This window comes from Ranitomeya imitator, chromosome 3, assembly GCF_032444005.1.
Source record: "Ranitomeya imitator isolate aRanImi1 chromosome 3, aRanImi1.pri, whole genome shotgun sequence".
NCBI lineage: Eukaryota > Metazoa > Chordata > Amphibia > Anura > Dendrobatidae > Ranitomeya > Ranitomeya imitator.
In genome coordinates this window covers 835704272-835724283 of record NC_091284.1, presented here as the reverse complement: position 1 = coordinate 835724283, position 20012 = coordinate 835704272, and positions in this window count along the sequence as shown.

The window sequence follows — 20012 nt, the reverse complement described above, 5'->3', positions numbered from 1 at the left end:
CCTTTTTGTCACATGTCTACTTTACATCAGCACAATTTTGGAAACAAATTTTTTTTTGTTAGGAAGTTAGAAGAGTTAAGTCGAGCAGCGATTTCTCATTTTTACAACACCATTTTTTTTTTTTAGGGACGCATCACATTTGAAGTCACTTTGAGGGGTCTATATGATAGAAAATAGTTTTGTCTATGTACTGGTAGCTTTGATAAAGATCTGCAAAGATCGAAATGCGTTGCTCGTTTCCCGATGTGCTCTGGAGAGCGTTACAGCCACTGTTTTTACGTTTAATTAATAAAGCATCAAGTTGGAATTTTAAAGAATTTGGAGCTGGAACTAAGTTTTTCTTCCTTTCCTTATGATAGAAAATACCCAAAAGTGACAGTATTCTAAAAACTGCACCCCTCAAGGTGCTCAAAATCACATTCAAGAAGTTTATTAACCCTTTACGTGCTTCACAGGAACTGAAGCAATGTGGAAGGCAAAAATGAACATTTAACTTTTTTCACATTTTGTCAGAACCAGTTTTTTTTTTTTTTTTCACAAATGTAAAAAGAGAAAATGAATCACAAAATTTGTTGTGCAATTTGTCCTGAGTACGCCGATACCCCATATGTGGGGGTAAACCACTGTTTGGGCGCACGGCAGAGCTCGGAAGGGAAAGAACACCGTTTGACTTTTTCAATGCAGAATTGGCTGGAATTGAGATCGGACACTATGTCGCGTCTGGAGAGCCCCTGATGTGCCTAAACAGTGGAAACTCCCTACAAGTAACACCATTATGGAAACTAGACCCCCCCCCAAGAAACTTATCTAGATGTGTGGTGAGCACTTTGAACCCCCAAGTGCTTCACAGAAGTTTATAACGTAGAGACGTAAAAATAAAATCATGTTTTTTCCACAAAAATATTTTAGCCCCCAATTTTTTATTTTTACAAGGGTCTCAGGAGAAATTAGACCCCCAAAGTTGTTGAGCAATTTGTCCTGAGTACGCTGATACCTCATGTGGGGGAAACTACTGTTTGGACGCATGGCAGAGCTCAGAAGGCCAGGACCGCTGTTTTGGAATGCAGACTTTGATGGAATGGTCTGCGGGTGTTATGTTGTGTTTGCAGAGCCACTGAAGTGCCTAAACAGCAGATACCCCCCCGCAAGTTACCACATTTTGGAAACTAGACCCCCCCAAGGAACTTATCTAGATGTGTTGTGAGAACTTTGAGCACCCAAGTGTTTCATTAAAGTTTATAACGCAGAACCGTGAAAAGAAAACATTTTATTCCACAACAAAAGATTGTTAACCCCCAATTTTTTTATTTTCACAAGGTTCACAGGAGAAATTGGACCACCAAAGTTGTTGTCCAATTTGTCCTGAGTACGCCGATACCCCATATGTGGGGATAAACTACTGTTTGGGCGCACGGCAGAGCTCGGAAGGGAAGGAGCACCGTTTGACTTTTTCAACGCAGCATTGAGATCAGACGCCATGTCGCGTTTGGAGAGCCCATGATGTGCCTAAACAGTGGAAATCCCCCAATTCTAACTCCAACCTTAACCCCAACACACCCCTAACCCTAATCCCAACCCTAAACGTAACCACACCCCTAACCCTAATCACAACCCTAAGGCCAACACCCCCCCCAACACCAACACACCCCTAATCCCAACCATAACCCTAGCCACACCCCTAACGTGACACACCCCTAATCTCAACCCTAATCCCAACTGTGAATGAAATCCCAATACTAATCCTTACTTTAGCCCCAACCATAAATGGAAATAAATTAAAAAAAAATTATATTATTATTTTTTCCCTAAGGGGATGATGAAGTGGGGTTTGATTTACTTTTATAGCGGGTTTTTTAGCGGATTTTTATGATTGGCAGCTGTCACACACTGAAAGACGCTTTTTATTGCAAAAAATAGTTTTTGCATCACCACATTTTGAGAGCTATAATTTTTCCATATTTTGGCCCACAGAGTCATGTGAGGTCTTTTTTTGCGGGACGAGTTGACGTTTTTATTGGTACCGTTTTTGGGCACATGACATTTTTTGATCGCTTTTTATTACGCTCTTTGGGAGGCAGAATGAACAAAAACCAGCAATTCATGAATATCTTTTGAGGGGCGTTTATACCGTTCTGCGTGTGTTAAAATTGATAAGGCAGTTTTATTCTTCGGGTCAGTACGATTACAGCGATACCTCATTTATATCATTTTTATGTTTTGGCGCTTTTATGCAATAAAAGCTATTTTAAATTAAAAATAATTGTTTTGCATCGCTTTATTCTGAGAGCTATAACTTTTTTTTTTTTTTTTGTGATGCTGTATGGCGGCTCGTTTTTTGCAGGGCAAGATGACGTTTTCAGCGGTACCATGGTTATTTATATCCATCTTTTTGATCGCGTGTTATTCCACTTTTTGTTCGGCGGTATAATAATATAGCGTTGTTTTTGTGCCTTGTTGGTTTTTTTTTATTTTTTATGGGGTTCACTAAAGGCGTTAACTAGTGGGACAGTTTTATAGGTCGGGTCGTTACTGACGCGGCGATACTAAATATGTGTACTTTTATTGTGGGTTTTTTTGTATTTACATAAAGAAATGTATTTAATGGAACAATATATATTTTTTTTTATTTAGGATTTTTTTTAAATATTTTTATACAGTATAATATTTTTTTTTACTTTTTTACATTGTCCCATGGTGGGACATCACTGTATAAAGTCAGATCGCTGATCTGACACTTTGCAGAGCACTGTGTCAGATCAGCGATCTCACAGGCAGTGAAGGAGGCTTCTCAGGTCCTGCTCTCAACAGGCACTGACAAGCCACCTCCCTGCAGGACCCGGAAGGACCCTGCGGCCATCTTGGATCCGGAGTCTGCAGGCAGGGAGAACCTCAGAACAACATGATCACATCGCGTTGTTCTGAGGGTCTCAGGGAAGCGCGCAGGGAAGGGGGCTCCTCTATGCCACAGGGACGCTACGATCTTGTTTGATCGCAGTGTTCCGGGGGTTAAAGTGCCGGGAGTGGTCCGTGACGTACATCATCTGACACCCGGCCCCACTCGGTTCGCATGTGACTCCATTTTGAACTGTTTGTAGACCACCCACCGGTTTAGTGGTTTCAGGTTGATCGTTGTTCGGTGTTCCCCTCCTGGTTTTTTATGAAAAACAGACTGGAATAATGTCCCTGGAATTGTTGGGAATGTGGCACCTGAATTATGACTCGCAATTCTTTTAAGTTCTGCTATATCTTTTAGGGGTCTCTGGTGGACTGCTGGAGACTGGGTAGAAGTTAGACAGCATCTCCTGGGAGGTGACCGGATGAACTCTATCCTGTACTCCTGAGCGACTGTCTGCAGAATCCATGGATTTTTGGAATTTTCCTGCCAGCCTCCCAGGAAGCACTGAAGTCTTCCACCGATGCCTCTGGCATCATTGTCTGCTGGTTCATGGTCCTGAAAGGAGCCTCTACCTCTGCCACCCTTGGGGTAGCTCCACCTGCCCGACTTCCCCTACCTGCTATAGTCCTGCCTGGGATGAGAGTGAGTCCTCCGAAAGGTCAGCATTCTCTCTGGTTTTTCTTCGGTGAAGCCCTTCTTTTTATCAGATGCTTTTTCAAGCAACTCATCCAGAACTGGTCTGAACACGTGTAGGCCAGAGAAGGTTATCGAGCATAACTTCTTTTTTTAATGACTGGGTATCCCCTGTCCATGATCTTAGCCTCAAGGCCTGCCTTGCCGCATTTGAGAACGCATTATTTCTTGCTGCAAAGCGGATTGACTGCTGAAATGTCTGCCATGAAATCTGTTACTGAGGTGGCTGCTATGTTTACATAGTAACATAGTAACATAGTTAGTAAGGCCGAAAAAAGACATTTGTCCATCCAGTTCAGCCTATATTCCATCATAATAAATCCCCAGATCTACGTCCTTCTACAGAACCTAATAATTGTATGATACAATATTGTTCTGCTCCAGGAAGACATCCAGGCCTCTCTTGAACCCCTCGACTGAGTTCGCCATCACCACCTCCTCAGGCAAGCAATTCCAGATTCTCACTGCCCTAACAGTAAAGAATCCTCTTCTATGTTGGTGGAAAAACCTTCTCTCCTCCAGACGCAAAGAATGCCCCCTTGTGCCCGTCACCTTCCTTGGTATAAACAGATCCTCAGCGAGATATTTGTATTGTCCCCTTATATACTTATACATGGTTATTAGATCGCCCCTCAGTCGTCTTTTTTCTAGACTAAATAATCCTAATTTCGCTAATCTATCTGGGTATTGTAGTTCTCCCATCCCCTTTATTAATTTTGTTGCCCTCCTTTGTACTCTCTCTAGTTCCATTATATCCTTCCTGAGCACCGGTGCCCAAAACTGGACACAGTACTCCATGTGCGGTCTAACTAGGGATTTGTACAGAGGCAGTATAATGCTCTCATCATGTGTATCCAGACCTCTTTTAATGCACCCCATGATCCTGTTTGCCTTGGCAGCTGCTGCCTGGCACTGGCTGCTCCAGGTAAGTTTATCATTAACTAGGATCCCCAAGTCCTTCTCCCTGTCAGATTTACCCAGTGGTTTCCCGTTCAGTGTGTAATGGTGATATTGATTCCTTCTTCCCATGTGTATAACCTTACATTTATCATTGTTAAACCTCATCTGCCACCTTTAAGCCCAAGTTTCCAACTTATCCAGATCCATCTGTAGCAGAATACTATCTTCTCTTGTATTAACTGCTTTACATAGTTTTGTATCATCTGCAAATATCGATATTTTACTGTGTAAACCTTCTACCAGATCATTAATGAATATGTTGAAGAGAACAGGTCCCAATACTGACCCCTGCGGTACCCCACTGGTCACAGCGACCCAGTTAGAGACTATACCATTTATAACCACCCTCTGCTTTCTATCACTAAGCCAGTTACTAACCTATTTACACACAATTTCCCCCAGACCAAGCATTCTCATTTTGTGTACCAACCTCTTGTGCGGCACGGTATCAAACGCTTTGGAAAAATCGAGATATACCACGTCCAATGACTCACCGTGGTCCAGCCTATAGCTTACCTCTTCATAAAAACTGATTAGATTGGTTTGACAGGAGCGATTTCTCATAAACCCATGCTGATATGGAGTTAAACAGTTCTTCTCATTGAGATAATCCAGAATAACATCCCTCAGAAACCCTTCAAATATTTTACCAACAATAGAGGTTAGACTTACTGGCCTATAATTTCCAGGTTCACTTTTAGAGCCCTTTTTGAATATTGGCACCACATTTGCTATGCGCCAGTCCTGCGGAACAGACCCTGTCGCTATAGAGTCACTAAAAATAAGAAATAATGGTTTATCTATTACATTACTTAGTTCTCTTAGTACTCGTGGGTGTATGCCATCCGGACCCGGAGATTTATCTATTTTAATCTTATTTAGCCGGTTTCGCACCTCTTCTTGGGTTAGATTGGTGACCCTTAATATAGGGTTTTCATTGTTTCTTGGGATTTCACCTAGCATTTCATTTTCCACCGTGAATACCGTGGAGAAGAAGGTGTTTAATATGTTAGCTTTTTCCTCGTCATCTACAACCATTCTTTCCTCACTATTTTTTAAGGGGCCTACATTTTCAGTTTTTATTCTTTTACTATTGATATAGTTGAAGAACAGTTTGGGATTAGTTTTACTCTCCTTAGCAATGTGCTTCTCTGCTTCCTTTTTGGCAGCTTTAATTAGTTTTTTAGATAAAGTATTTTTCTCCCTATAGTTTTTTAGAGCTTCAATGGTGCCATCCTGCTTTAGTAGTGCAAATGCTTTCTTTTTACTGTTAATTGCCTGTCTTACTTCTTTGTTTAGCCACATTGGGTTTTTCCTATTTCTAGTCCTTTTATTCCCACAAGGTATAAACCGCTTACACTGCCTATTTAGGATGTTCTTAAACATTTCCCATTTATTATCTGTATTCTTATTTCTGAGGATATTGTCCCAGTCTACCAGATTAAGGGCATCTCTAAGCTGGTCAAACTTTGCCTTCCTAAAGTTCAGTGTTTTTGTGACTCCCTGACAAGTCCCCCTAGTGAAAGACAGGTGAAACTGCACAATATTGTGGTCGCTATTTCCTAGATGCCCGACCACCTGCAGATTTGTTATTCTGTCAGGTCTATTAGATAGTATTAGGTCTAAAAGTGCTGCTCCTCTGGTTGGATTCTGCACCAATTGTGAAAGATAATTTTTCTTGGTTATTAGCAGAAACCTGTTGCCTTTATGGGTTTCACAGGTTTCTGTTTCCCAGTTAATATCCGGGTAGTTAAAGTCCCCCATAACCAGGACCTCATTATGGGTTGCAGCTTCATCTATCTGCTTTAGAAGTAGACTTTCCATGGTTTCTGTTATATTTGGGGGTTTGTAACAGACCCCAATGAGAATTTTGTTACCATTTTTCCCTCCATGAATTTCGACCCATATGGACTCGACATCCTCATTTCCTTCGCTAATATCCTCCCTTAAAGTGGACTTTAGACAAGACTTTACATAGAGACAAACCCCTCCTCCTCTCCGATTTTTACGATCCTTTCTAAACAGACTGTAACCCTGTAAGTTAACTGCCCAGTCATAGCTTTCATCTAACCATGTCTCGGTTATTCCCACTATGTCAAAGTTACCTGTAGATATTTCTGCTTCTAGTTCTTCCATCTTGTTTGTCAGGCTTCTGGTGTTTGCGAGCATGCAGTTTAGAGGATTTTGTTTTGTTCCAATCTCCTCGCTGTGGATTGTTTTAGAAATGTTCTTACCTCCCTTCTGAGTATGTTTTCCTGGATCTTCTTTGGTCGAGTCTAATGTTTTTCTTCCCGTCCCCTCGTCTTCTAGTTTAACGCCCTCCTGATGAGCGTTTGTTATCGTAATAGCTGCAGACGATTCCCAGGCCTTCTTAAGGAGGTCCTCTGATCTTTTGTCCATCAGATCCTTAAGGCCAGAGGAGTCCTCAAAGGGAATAGCTGTCTTCTTAGAAACCCTTGCTACAGGTACAGTGCCTTGCGAAAGTATTCCGCTCCCTGGAGCTTTTCAACCTTTTCCCACATATCATGCTTCAAACATAAAGATACCAAACGTTAATTTTTGGTGAAGAATCAACAACAAGTGGAACACAATTAATAATAATAATAATAATAATAATAATCTTTATTTTTATATAGCGCTAACATATTCCGCAGCGCTTTACAGTTTGCACACATTATCTTCACTGTCCCCAATGGGGCTCACAATCTAAATTCCCTATCAGTATGTCTTTGGAATGTGGGAGGAAACCGGAGTGCCGGAGGAAACCCACGCAAACACGGAGAGAACATACAAACTCTTTGCAGATGTCCTGGGTGGGATTAGAACCCAGGACTCCAGCGCTGCAAGGCTGCAGTGCTAACCACTGTGCCACCGTGCTGCCCAATTGTGAAGTTTGAACGTAATTTATTGGTTATTTTAAGTTTTTGTGGAAATTCGAAAACCGAAAAGAGGGACGTGCAATATTATTCGGCCCCTTTACATTCAGTGCAGAAGTTCATTGTGGATCTCTGAATGATCCAATGTTGTCCTAGATGCCTAATGATGATAGATATAATCCACCTGTGTGTGATAAAGTCTCCGTATAAATGCACCTGCTCTGTGATAGTCTCAGGGTTCTGTTTGAAGCACAGAGAGCATCATGAAGACCAAGGAACACAACAGGCAGGTCCGTGATACTGTTGTGGAGAAGTTTAAAGCCGGATTTGGATACAAAATGATTTCCAAAACATTAAACATCCCAAGAAGCACTGTGCAAGCGATCATATTGAAATGGAAGGAGTATCATACCACTGCAAATCTACCAAGACCCGGCCGTCCCTCTAAACTTTCATCTCAAACAAGGAGAAGACTGATCAGAGATGCAGCCAAGAGGCCCATGATCACTCTGGATGAACTGCAGAGATCTACAGCTGAGGTGGGACAGTCTGTCCATAGGACAACAATCAGTCGTACACTGCACAAATCTGGCCTTTATGGAAGAGTGGCAAGAAGAAAGCCATTTCTCAAACATATCCATAAAAGTGTTGTTTAAAGGGACTCTGTCACCTGAATTTGGAGGGAACAATCTTCAGTCACAGGGGCGGGGTTTTCGGGTGTTTGATTCACCCTTTCCTTACCCGCTAGCTGCATGCTAGCTGCAATATTGGATTGAAGTTCATTCTCTGTCCTCCATAGTACACGCCTGCGCAAGGCAAGATTGCCTTGTGCAGGCATGTACTACGGAGGACAGAGAATGAACTTCAATCCAATATTGCAGCCAGCATGCAGCCAGCGGGTAAGGAAAGGGTGAATCAAACACCCGAAAACCCCGTTCCTATGGCTGAAGATTGTTCCCTCCAAATTCAGGTGCCAGAGTCCCTTTAAACTTTGCAACAAGCCACCTGGGAGACACCAAACATGTGGAAGAAGGTGCTCTGGTCAGATGAAACCAAAATCAAACTTTTTGGCAACAATGTCAAACGATATGTTTGGCGTAAAGGCAACACAGCGCATCACCTGGAACACACCATCCCCACTGTCAAACATGGTGGTGGCAGCATCATGGTTTGGGCCTGCTTTTCTTCAGCAGGGACAGGGAAGATGGTTAAAATTGATGTGAAGATGGATGGATCCAAATACAGGACCATTCTTGAAGAAAACCTGTTGGAGTCTGCAAAAGACCTGAGACTGGGACGGAGATTTGTCTTCCAACAAGACAATGATCCCAAACATAAAGCAAAATCTACAATGTAATGGTTCACAAATAAACGTATCCAGGTGTTAGAATGGCCAAGTCAGAGTCCAGACCTTAATCCAATGGAGAATCTGTGGGAAGAGCTGAAAACTGCTGATCACAAACGATCTCCATCAACCTCACTGAGCTCGAGCTGTTTGCCAAGGAAGAACGGGCGAGAATTTCAGTCTCTCGATGTACAAAACTGATAGAGACAAACCCCAAGCGACTTGTAATCGCAGCAAAAGGGGCGCAACAAAGTATTAAGTTATAGGGGCCGAATAATATTGCACGCCCCACTTTTCAGTTTTTGAATTTCCACAAAAATTTAAAATAACCAATAAATTTAGTTCAACTTCACAATTGTGTTCCACTTGTTGATTCTTCACCAAAAATTTACATTTGGTATCTTTATGTTTGACGCATATGTGGGAAAAGGTTGAAAAGTTCCAGGGGGCCGAATACTTTCGCAAGGCATTGTATGTCAATTTTTGGTACCGTCTCCCGTACCTTGGTCTCTTCTGGATCAAAAGGGAGGTGGTCCTTAAAATGCCTTGGGATCACTAGCTTTTTCCCTACGTCCTCCCACTCTTCCAGTATCATTGCTGTTATATGATTATGAACTGGAAAGATCCTGTTCCTACGGGTTCTAAGGCCCCCAAACATTTCATCCTGGACCGTCAGTGGTTCAGTGTTCTAAATTTTCATGGTGCCCCTAATGGCTTGCAGGAGTACGTCCGTGTTTTCAGAGGAAAACAAATATCTTTTCATTTCCTTAGGAACCACTACTGAGGAACCCTCGCCTTCTCCAGAGTTCGGATCAGAATAGCCAGACACTACTCCTTCCTCTGTACTTGAGTCCATGTCCCATCTGGGTCTCTTAGGATGGGGGATTGAGACGGCATTAGAGGGGAAACTGTACTCTGTACCTCTTCCCTAATCATGGTTTTTATACTGGCCAGTAGTAGAGTTTGTTCTTTCTTAAGTAATTTGGAAATGCATCCTTCACAGAGCTTCATGTCGTAGCTCTTTGGGAATCTGGCATTGCACATGAGACATCTGTTAACCTTTCTTTCGGACGCTGAGGAGGACCATCTAGGCATCTTTGTCCTAAAAGGCAATACAGGTCCTTCTCAAAAAATTAGCATATAGTGTTAAATTTCATTATTTACCATAATGTAATGATTACAATTAAACTTTCATATATTATAGATTCATTATCCACCAACTGAAATTTGTCAGGTCTTTTATTGTTTTAATACTGATGATTTTGGCATACAACTCCTGATAACCCAAAAAACCTGTCTCAATAAATTAGCATATCAAGAAAAGGTTCTCTAAACGACTTATTACCCTAATCTTCTGAATCAACTAATTAACTCTAAACACATGCAAAAGATACCTGAGGCTTTTATAAACTCCCTGCCTGGTTCATTACTCAAAACCCCCATCATGGGTAAGACTAGCGACCTGACAGATGTCAAGAAGGCCATCATTGACACCCTCAAGCAAGAGGGTAAGACCCAGAAAGAAATTTCTCAACAAATAGGCTGTTCCCAGAGTGCTGTATCAAGGCACCTCAATGGTAAGTCTGTTGGAAGGAAACAATGTGGCAGAAAACGCTGTACAACGAGAAGAGGAGACCGGACCCTGAGGAAGATTGTGGAGAAGGACCGATTCCAGACCTTGGGGAACCTGAGGAAGCAGTGGACTGAGTCTGGTGTGGAAACATCCAGAGCCACCGTGCACAGGCGTGTGCAGGAAATGGGCTACAGGTGCCGCATTCCCCAGGTAAAGCCACTTTTGAACCATAAACAGCGGCAGAGGCGCCTGACCTGGGCTACAGAGAAGCAGCACTGGACTGTTGCTAAGTGGTCCCAAGTACTTTTTTCTGATGAAAGCAAATTTTGCATGTCATTCGGAAATCAAGGTGCCAGAGTCTGGAGGAAGACTGGGGAGAAGGAAATGCCAAAATGCCTGAAGTCCAGTGTCAAGTACCCACAGTCAGTGATGGTGTGGGGTGCCATGTCAGCTGCTGGTGTTGGTCCACTGTGTTTCATCAAGGGCAGGGTCAATGCAGCTAGCTATCAGGAGATTTTGGAGCACTTCATGCTTCCATCGGCTGAAATGCTTTATGGAGATGAAGATTTCATTTTTCAGCACGACCTGGCACCTGCTCACAGTGCCAAAACCACTGGTAAATGGTTTACTGACCATGGTATTACTGTGCTCAATTGGCCTGCCAACTCTCCTGACCTGAACCCCATAGAGAATCTGTGGGATATTGTGAAGAGAAAGTTGAGAGACGCAAGACCCAACACTCTGGATGAGCTTAAGGCCGCTATTGAAGCATCCTGGGCCTCCATAACATCTCAGCAGTGTCACAGGCTGATTGCCTCCATGCCACGCCGCATTGAAGCAGTCATTTCTGCCAAAGGATTCCCGACCAAGTATTGAGTGCATAACTGAACATTATTATTTGTTGGTTTTTTTGTTTGTTATTAAAAAACACTTTTATTTGATTGGATGGGTGAAATATGCTAATTTATTGAGACAGGTTTTTTGGGTTATCAGGAGTTGTATGCCAAAATCATCAGTATCATCATCATCATCATGCAATTGTTACCATCCACCTCTCGTGTCTCCCCTTTTCCCCATAGTTTGTAAGCTTGCGAGCAGGGCCCTCACTCCTCCTGGTATCTGTTTTGAACTGTATTTCTGTTATGCTGTAATGTCTATTGTCTGTACAAGTCCCCTCTATAATTTGTAAAGCGCTGCGGAATATGTTGGCGCTATATAAATAAAATTATTATTATTATTATTATAGTATTAAAACAATAAAAGACCTGACAAATTTCAGTTGGTGGATAATGAATCTATAATATATGAAAGTTTAATTGTAATCATTACATTATGGTAAATAATGAAATTTAACACTATATGCTAATTTTTTGAGAAGGACCTGTATATGAAGAAGACCCCTGTAGCTATTTGGATCTCATGCCCAGCCGACAGACCCTTACTACGCTTCAATATGGTCCAAGGATGGCTCTAAGGACTGGACGTCAAAATGGCCAGCACTCTCCATACTAAGGCTACTTTCACACTAGCGTTTTTTTCAATACGTCGCAATGCGTCGTTTAGGGGAAAAAAACGCATCCTGCAAAGTTGTCTGCAGGATGCGTTTTTGCCCCATAGACTAACATTAGCGACGCATTGACGCACGTCGCAACAGTTGTGTTGTTTTTTGCTTCTGACGGTCCGCCATTTCCGACCGCGCATGCGTGGCCGGAACTCCTCCCCCACCTCCCCGCACCTCACAATAGGGCAGCGGATGCGCTGGAAAAATGCATCCGCTGCCCCCGTTGTGCGGCGCATTCACTGCTAGCGTCAGTAACCTCGGCCTGACGCACTGCGACGGGCCGAGCCCGACGCTAGTGTGAAAGTAGCCTTAGTCCGCCTTACCCGGCTTCAGGACATCTGATTCATCATCCTTCTGAGCCCAGCTGCTGTTAATTCCGGATGATGGTGGATCGCCCCCACGTAAGGGCAATGGGGTACTCGGTACCGGGTCCGTCAGTTCCCTCAGCTGGGATGTCACGGTGGCCAGTGAGGGGCGCCCAATAAAAGGCAGTAGATAACGGTAGTGTTCGTGACGCCACCTGTGGTATTCGGTCAGGGTGACCAACGCTGCTTAGGGGTCCGCTGGGGTGATGTTATGGCAGCTAGATGGTATACCTTCCCACAGGTGAAGTGTAGATGGTGATGGTGGATGGTGCAAGGCGCGGTGAATCACGAGGACACAATGGGTGCAGTCTCTTTACCTTTACTGAAGGCTTCAGCATCCACAGTCCAGGGTGCCGGATGACAGGGTAGGCAGAGTCCGGTCGGTCTGATGGCAATTCCAGAGTCCCCTTATCCAGGTGGAAATCAGTAGCCTTCCCCTTGCACACAGTAACGTAGTAGGTCCCTACATGTATTAGCTCCCATAGGGTCCTCACTCTTGTTACTCTTCTCTCTGTCCCCCAGATGGATAGGACATAACCCGTATGACGGTGGTGGCCTGAGGCTATTTTATAGGGACCGTAGCGTCGCCCCTCCTCCGCGTTGCCACCTTGTCTGCTTAGGTCAGGCAGCCAACTTGGAATCGACTGTCCTGCCGGTCTCTGAAGTAAAGCGTTGAGTCTATTACTCCCTCGGTGTTCCGGCTACCGGATCTGTGCTCAGTGGGAGGCAGCCTGCTTCTAGCTGGTCTCCCACTGGTGTTTTACTCCTGTTGCTATGACTTCTGTGCTCACTCACTACGACACACTTCCTTTCTTAGGAGGCTGCCGCATGGGTTGCAGGCGCAGCTCCGTGTCCTTCCTTCCGCCCTGGGCCGAGCCCAGTCTGCTCCTCTCCTCTCCTGCTGACTATCTCCTTCTCCCTCCAGTCAGAACTGCCTAACTTCCTAACCAAACCCCCAGTTTTACCCAAGTGTGAGGAGTGGCCTAATAGATAGAACCTTTTGCTGTCCTGGTGGCCGGCGTGTGAAGTGTGTGTGTGTGGCTGTGATACCTGGCAGGGTGAACTCCTTTGGTGCCATCAGACGTAACATTGCTCCCCCTGGTGGAAGAACGACATTACTGCAACGACCAGGACTCTGGGGCGCGGCACTGGTCTGCAGGTATTCGGCCATACTGAGCACGCTCCGCCTGGAACGCACGCCGGCCGCAATAGAAACGCCAGTATCCGGCGCCATCTTTCCGGCTTGTCCCCTGATGCTGTGTAGACACGACCTTGGAAGCCGTGTCACCAGCGCACCCACCAATGACACGGTGTGCTGGAAGTACTCAAGGAAGCGCGCTGCCGGCCAGAAGCCGACCCCACGCATGAAGACTGGAGCTAGCAACCGCTGCCCAGAGAGGGATAGCACAGATCCTGGGAGTGCACAGCTCGACCAAAAGCTGAGAGACATCCTCAGGTATCAGAGTGATGCCGGCGTCTGCCCGTCGGACATGGTCTCCGCAGCCCAAAAGCCCTCTAGAGAGGGATGCAGCTGTCCCCGGGAGCCCCCACCTCGACCGGACTTCGACACCTTGAGGGAACATCAACGAGGCTCTCGGGTATGCAGAACCCTATCCAGAATCTTCGTACCTCTGTGCTCCACTTCTGTGGCTGTCCCTGATAGGGACAGGAAAAACACTGAAGGGTGGTAGTGGGGAGTGGACTATTTAACCTCTTCTGTGTTCCTGTCCCTATCAAGGATACGAAGGACTACTTCCCCGGTGGTGCTGTGAGGAGGGATGTCCTGGAAAAACATTTTTTACTTTTCTCAAAATTCATGAACTTATATAAAAACGGCAACAAATATGAGAAGACCAAAAAAGAAGGCAAAAACTGTCATTTCAGACATAGAGCTGACCTTCGTCATGGAACGTAGTAAGGACTGTTCTATGGAACTGGAACCTTTTTAAGCTTTGTGTCACACCCCAGGTAACCGGTTGTTACAGTGATGTTGCCTTCCCTTCAGGGAGGGTAATATCATGCTTGGAGGCAATAAAGATTCTCTTTACCAGGTAATGCACCCACATTCAACACATTCCGAATCCAAGCCAGAAGGGGGAGCTCAGGACCCAGATTCAGGGTAGCTTTCCCAGCTTTAAGTGTTCTGGTCTGTAGGAGTCAGTTCAGTCTGGAGAGACAGAGGAAGGGAGAGGAAGTCTGACAGTGGAGCTGTGCAGCCCAGGACTGAGCTGCAGCTGCAGGAAAGGAGGTGAACCCAAGTGGTTGAATGTAGTGAAGCATCTGAGGAAAGGAGCACAGTGGAGAAAGCAAGGGGCTCAGAGGGGAACTGTGACCGGGCACCCTCAGACCTGAAGTGCAGGAACCGGGCACCGGGAGCCCGAGGCCGTGTTGTACGCAAGGACACATAGCAGAACCGGAGGGCATAGGACTGTATGTTATTTGCCCACACCACGCCTGGAGGTGAAGCGGCACCTGAAGAGCCCGGGTCATGATAGAGACCCTATAAAACGTCTCAAGCTGCCCACCATACAGATACCTGTCTCAGGGCAGGAATGAGAGGACTTTGACAGCAAGCTACAGGGGCAGGGAACTTGAATACTAGCGCGAGTAGGAAGGCTTACAGATCTCACCTGGGAGAGGGATTCACGACTGCCTCCAGGCCGGCCGGACCACTTCACCACCTGTTCCTGCTACCCTGGGCTGTAGACTGCTACTGCCAGTAAACCAGGTAAAGACTTTACAACTCTGTGTCCTCCACTTATTTGCCAACATACACCATCCTTGCCATACACCTTGGGAGCCCTGGGGACCCCGCTTCACCTGTGGGAAGCGTTACAATCTTGATGCAACAAAATCACCAAAGGGGACCCCTGTAAGCAGCGTCGGTCCCCTCTGACCGAGAACCACAGGTGGCATCATAAATAGACTTTATTTCCAAATACCCTTTAAAGACTTGCCCCCTTTTATTCAGTGCTCAGGGCCACGGACCGGGTCGCAGCCACCGTGACATCCCCTTTAAGAGCGACCGGACCCGGTACCGAGTATTCCCATTGCCCTGGTGGGCGACTCATTCGTCCATAACGCCCAACTTCTAAAGAAGAGAAAAAGGGACAACGCTTGCAGCACGTCCATAATCACACACACATCCTCGCCCCCATCCATATACACATAGAAATGGAAAAAATGAAGTGCGGACTTCCTCATTATTAAAATGTAAACATTATTTTATTGATAATAAATTACACAGTTTATACATATACAGGGAGAAGTCACCAGCAGGGCTGAACTGTGTGTGCTAGGACCCAGCAGCTCTCTGCTCTACCAGGCGGGCGACCATGTGATTGCTTGGTCGAATAGTCAGCAGCAGGGGGCGTGGTATGAAGCAGGAGGGCGTGGCATAAAGCAGCAGGGGGTGTGGCAAGAAGCAGTAGGGGTCTTAAAGAGAACCTGTCACTAGTTTTGTGACATAGCAGCTAAAAATATCACCTTATTCACCTCCATGGGACCGGACTGAGAAGATTACCATACAGAGCGGGAGAAATTAAAGAAAGGTTTTCGGGAGTATGCAAGGGGAGTCGGGGTTATACGAGGATTTAGGGAATGCAGCGCAGACGCTGAGTATTTTTAGCTATTTCACAAAACTGGTGACAGGTTCCCTTTCAGGTGGGACTGTGGCGCTGGGAGCTACAGCAGAACTAATAAATTTGTGAAGTTTTATATCCAAACGGCTCTCTGCCTTCTGCACAGAGCAGTCAGCAGAGAAATGAGCGACCTATAGGCCATGTAGAAGTTTCTGCTTTCAGGAGAATCACTCAGCCATTGTGGGAGAATAGAGCTCAGCAGTTTGAGTTGTTTTTCCGAGGTGCGGTGTCCAAGTCGTTACTTTGTGGCAGCTGTTCCTTCTGTTCCCGGCCCCCCAGACGTCTCTGGCACTGGATGTGATGATGTCGCTGGAGAATAGACGGCTTTAGGCTACATATAGATTTATACAGCCCCCACTAGGGGGAGGTCACTATATACAGATTAATACAATCACCACTAGGGGAGCTCACTATATACAGATTTATACAGTCACCACTAGAGGGAGCTCACTACATACAGATTTATACAGTCACCACTAGGGGGAGCTCACTATATACAGGTTTATACAGTCACCACTAGGGGGAGCTCACCACATACAGATTTATACAGCCACCACTAGGAGCTTGTAGTCTGTGGAGGAAGGTGCTGTTTTGTGTGCTCCAGGAGAGTAACCAGTTTTTCACTCAGGAATCCCCCCCCCTCTCTGACCCAGGAAAGAGAGGGGTGTAGTGGATGGACTGTGAGGCTGAGTCCCCATCTCCCACCCCTCGGTCTAGGCCGGCGAGGGGTGGGAGCTCATTGCTACCAGCAAAGAGGGTCACCAGATCCGGCAAGGCCCAAAACATGGTGGAGCCCAGGAAGACCCAGGGGGGCTGCAAAGCCCCTAAGGCTGAGGCGAGGGCCACTGCGGTGTCTCCTCCCGGAGGTGAGCGGGGTACTCGCAGAGGTGCAGCGGCGCCGGTGCCGAAGGATTGGGGCACTATGGCCGCACGGGAGCCGGTTGACAGCTATGCCTCCCGCGTCCATGCGTACCTCAGCGAGCATGAGGAGACTGGGAAGACCCTCAGGAGACTCCGGGAGGAGATGAAGGAGGTGAGGCAAGCTGCAAGCAGAGCCTCCCGCACAGAGAAGTCTGCCCTAACAGCTAGGATATCCAGCCTGGGGATCTGCATTGAGGGCATGGAAGCCCGGAGAGCGGCTATATTAAATAACAGCGGGCCCTTCCGGGAAAAGCTGGAGAATGACGACCGATTCCACAACATGGCTGCTGCAAAGGAGCCAGTGGGGTCTCGGCGTCCGACCCAGGTGGAGGAGGTGGACCTTGAGGAGATGGAGGAGGCACCGTACCCACCTGGGGGCTTGGTAAGTGATCTCCGGGCCACACACAGCGGGATAGATCCAGTGCAGGTCCCACTCCCATCAGACCATAGTATTTCAGAGGATGATGGGGGTGATGCGGATGATAGCAGCAGCGATAACAGCAGTAGTGGGGGTTGCCTCGTCTTGCAGCAGATCCGTCAGCTAGAGTCCCCAGTAAATTATGCCCACCTGAAGTTTGGGGATGAGGTCTGCGGGGACGAGGCAACCGGGAGGGGGAAAAAGAAAAGAAAAAAAAGGAAGAAAACATCGGAGGAGAGGTTGGTGTTTGTCCCCCTTCCTGGGACCCCCCGGACCCGCTGTGTGGAGCACGCTACCCACCCCGGCCCGGGACCTGCAGTGGGTCCGGTGCGAGGGAGCGGGGAGAGTACAAGTCGTATGGCGCAGGTCGCCGTCTCTGCTGGCGGTAGCAGAGGGGGCGAGAGTGGGCATGCGGCTGCAAAGCCGGACAGTGTGCATGGTCTGGAGTGTGGCCCTGTGGCGGGCAGTAATAAAACCTGTGGAGGTGTCCAGGCCCGATCCTCTGTGGAAGCGGGGGACGGCCTGGTGCCTGCTGCACCCGCTGACGCTCGGGGGGTAGGGGCTGTGGGTACCTTGCCGGTGGTCACCGCTCCCCGCAGTGTTGGCGGCGCGCTGTCAGCCGAGGCCGCATCATCGGCGGCGTGTGCTGTGGTGTCGGGGTCCCCCACATGCAGATCCGATGCTGGGTCAAAGTCCGGGACCCCGGCACCGGTTATCAACTCGGGTGCAGCTGTAATGGCAGCAGTATTAGGGACACTGCGGCTCCCCCCCGCTCTTTATTGTATGAGATCTCCCCTTGAGTGAACCCAGGATGTATATGGGGTTAACTCCCCGCGGAGGGGGCGGGGCTTATCCCCTGCTCTTGGCGCCAGGAAGCGCCGATGTGCCATTCGATCCCAGGACCCGGACCTGTTTGGGCTGCCGGCATCATGGACCCGCTGGAGAGTGCGGTGAGGGAGAGGATCGGCAGGGAAGGAAGCGCATGGTTAGCAGCTTTGCTGCCCGGGAGCGACTCCTTCCCTGCCATAGTGAAGGCGGCGCTGCCGGAGGGTCGGCGCTCTCGCAGAGCCACCCGGCCTCCGGCACGGCTGAGCCCGCCAGTTTATTCAAGGAAGAGCGCGCGCAGCTCTCGTGCGCGCGCTTCTCCTGCTCCAGGCGCCAGGGAGACTGGAGGGAGCGCGTCGCAGCAGGTGGGGGAGACACAGGGGTCGGTAGCGAGCGGTATAAGTTGCATTCCCCCTTCTGCCCCGGGCATAACAGGAGGGAGTGTAGGTCGGCGAGTGCCAGCTTTGTTAGGCGGAGCTGTGCACTTAGTAGGAAACAACATGGGGGGAGCACAGGGAACTTCTGCTTCATCACAGGATTCAGGGACGGCAGGGAGGGAGACTGAGGCTCCGCAGGGAGGTATTCCTCCACTTTCAAGGAACGTGGGGGATGTTATTGCCAATACTGATAGGGACACGGACACGGCAGCCATAGCACAGCAGAATATGGTTTCACCTCACATAATACTAGCAACAAGTCAGCATAGTGCCTACTCCCAGGCTATTACAGGGGGAGAATCACAGTTTCCACCTTACCCACTCATTTTTAGTACCCCGTATTCGCAAATACCGGGCGGGCAAATTACTCCCTCTCAGGTGGCAGTAGTCAAACACCAGGATGCGCCAGCGTCACGATCACTGATAGCAACCAGTGTTCGGGCCCCGATTCAGGGTGCTGGCACCCCGGCTCTGGACAATAGACAGAGTGCGGGTATCCGCCCCGCGCGCAGATCATCGTCATCATCGACATCCCCCAGAGAGCATCGCAGAAGCGGGCGTAGGAAGTGCGATCGTCATGTTAGCAAACGGCGTTCGTATAGATCTAGGTCCAGCCGGCGTAGTAGACGGTCTAGAGCCTCGCGGTGGCGCTCGCCTTCTTCATCAGATAGTTCTTCAGGCAGGTCACACAGGCAGGAGTCTTCTCGTCGTAGGTCCATACACCGCATGGAGCGGCAAGGCCCGATGACTCCTGTGGCACGGGAAGCAAGTGGTCCGGATACCGGTGCACCGATCGGTGAGTACCCCTTTATCGGGGCATGGGGAGGGGGGAGAGCAAACACCAACCTTTCAGACACAATAGCCAACGCAACTACAGGAAACAGGATTTATGTCAATCCAAAATTGCTACAACCAGCGGGGTCGTGCAGGCAGCCCCCTCCTCCCCGCCCAGATGTGTACAAGGATGGCCTATTTTGTGGTGTCCCGCCCTTAGGGGCCCACTTGAATAGCGACATCAAGGAACAAATTTGGGCCAATGATTTCATTGACATATGGTCTCTGGTTTCCACGGACCAGCAATCGGTTGACAGAGAGAGGCGGTTCGGGGATAAAACATATGAACGTAAACCAAAAGTTGCTAAAACCATTAATAACTGGTTGCAAGCTTTTACGGTCTTGGGATGCGTTATGGGGGAAAAGCACCCCGAAAGGTGCTCCGAGCTATTCATATACTTAGATAGTATTTATAATTCCTATAAGGCCCACGGGGGATCAGCATGGTGGAAATATGATGAAGATTTCCGCCGGCGATTGGCCGCCAATCCGCAATTGGGCTGGGGTATGAAAGCCACGGATTCGTGGCTTCGCCTGATGATGTCCCAAAAATCAACCCAATCCTTTCACGGGCCCGCTGCCGGGTCCAACAACAACGCGGCAGCAACAACCATTCGTAGACCAGGTTCGTGCTGGTTATTTAATGAAGGGCACTGTAAGTTCTATG